We start from the raw sequence: 2,300 nt of genomic DNA on the forward strand, positions 1-2,300 counted from the left end.
GTGAAAAATTGCGAACCGACAGTTGAACCGGTTGAACCGGTTCAAGTCTGCCTGGTACCGCACGAGAAAAGTGAAAACCGTAAAAAAACCTTAGAAAAACATTAGAAATGGAAAACCGGGCTTTAATTTAAAGATTTGGCCTGAAGTTAGGCCAAACGGGCTAAAAACGCTAACAGATTGGACCGGGCCCAAGTTGGGCCCAAGCCCAACATATAAATATACTTAAATGAACCCATTTCATCCACTTTCACCCTCATAACCTAAACACAACAGCAGCTGAAGTGAGGAGAGAGGTGAGAGCTTTTCACCATTGTTACTATTCACTTCAAACTTCCAAAGCTCATATCTTGAGCTACGGAGTTCCGATCGCCGCACCGTTTGCGGCTACGCGTTCCTTGTGAAGAGCTCTACAAAACCCACCCAAGAAACCCTCAAGGTAATCACGAAATCTTCCCAGTTTCTCTCTTCAAAATTTCGGGTTTTATTAGAGTTTTGGGTTAAATGGGTTTTTGTGATTTTGGATATTTAGCTTTGCTCTAATCCTTGCTTAGCTTTGAATTTGTGTTATCAAATCTGTTGGGAAAGGTAAAAGCTCTTAAACCCTTGTGAGATTATGCTTATGTTGAACCCTAGGTTGATTTGTGGTGATTTATATGTATATAGTTTGATTATTGTGGCTTTGGGAGCTTTTGGAACTTATTTGTGCTTGTTGGAGTGGATTTGAAAGCTTGGATTGTGGTTGGATGCTTGTTGGTGCTCATTTTGAGTTTGGGTGCATAAAGGGAATCGGCCAAGGTATGGTTTCGGTTTCCTCTATGCAGTATATAATATTCATGGACACTTAGGCTAGTTGACCCTAAGATAGGATTGAATGTTGTTGGTGTATGAATGATTATGTGTAAATTGATGTTAATTGTTGGTATCCTTGGAATATTGTGATTAAGGATGATTATGGGGAATTGTTGGTGTTAATGAGTATTGATGATTAGTGTTGTTGATGAGGTTGTTGGTATTTAATGATTGATGATGAATAATGTTGTTGGAATTTAATGATTATACAGGTTGATGAGGGATGTATGATTTATATGTTGATGAGGGTTTGTTGATGTGGTTGATAATGGATGATAAATATTGATATTTTTGGTAATTGAAGGTGAGTGTTGGGATTGTTGATAAATGGTTATATTGATGGAATCGCATGGAGGATCGGTTGGTGAAGGCTGTGGGACAACGGTGTTTGGTTAGAATAGAAATCCCTTAAGATAGATAACCTGGTTTATTTAAGTCAAGTTGGTATATTATGCTTAAATGTTTTAGAATGCTTTAAGTTGAATCTTGTGATTGATATGAAGCTTAGGATTGCCTTTGGCGTCCCGGGGTCTTATATCCTATATCACTGGGAACTGTTACCATACTGAGAACCGCCGGTTCTCATACCATATTGTTGTTGTGTTTTTCAGATGCAGGTCGCAACCCACCTCAGTGAGTTGCTTTGGTTGGTGACAGGAGCGGAGAATCTTGGATCATTTTGGAGTTCTTTTTGGTTTATTTTGTTTATACATCTCTCCTTTTGTATTTTGTTTTGCCTAGAGGCATGTATTTGAGAGAACAAAACTTGTATAAGCTGTTTTCATTGTATGGTTTTGTATATCAGCATATGGCTAGCCAGCTTAAACTCCGCGAGTCGTGACTAGTTCCCTATGATATTATATACTTATCTTTTGTTATATCTTCTCTGTTTCTTATGCCTTAAGCTAGTAGCTCCGTTAGTATGTTTGTGCTTCGAAATTCTGTTTTTGAGCTATATCTTTCATCGGGCTTCTAGATTATACTATTCTTTCTATATATATATATATATTATGTATGAGTTTAAAACTGTCGTAATCTCTGATTGACCTTGGCTTTACGACGCGAGGTAAGGCTGGTAAGGCTTAGGCTAATTAGGGTGTTACACAGCCTGGTTTCAGGAAACACTTCTAACCACTCTAAACTAACCAAAACCCTACCAATTCGACTGCATGATTGCCCTCTGAACCAGGTGAACAAACGATCAGTGATTGCTAAGTCCACTAGTTCCATATCCTAGATCCATGATTTAAACTCTGCTGCAGACACCGTCAAAGAATTAGCTCCCTTCCTCTCCTCCATATGAGTTATCTCATTGAAATCCCCCAGGTAGCAAAACGGGACTTGACATAACCCAGATAGGAAGCTCAACTCTTCTCACATAACAAGCTTTTCCGCCCTATCATGCGGACCATAAACTAGGCAAAAAGCACAAGAAAAATTATTTTTAAGCA

General features: G+C 38.7%; 1 long non-coding RNA gene across 1 annotated transcript; it reads left to right on the top strand.

The window, feature by feature from the left end:
* LOC110265758 lies at window positions 252-1,648 on the top strand. Its single transcript, XR_002352074.1, has 3 exons — window positions 252-585; window positions 664-795; window positions 1,461-1,648. It is a non-coding gene; the product is annotated as an uncharacterized LOC110265758 (long non-coding RNA).

This window comes from Arachis ipaensis, chromosome B08, assembly GCF_000816755.2.
Source record: "Arachis ipaensis cultivar K30076 chromosome B08, Araip1.1, whole genome shotgun sequence".
NCBI classification, from domain to species: domain Eukaryota; kingdom Viridiplantae; phylum Streptophyta; class Magnoliopsida; order Fabales; family Fabaceae; genus Arachis; species Arachis ipaensis.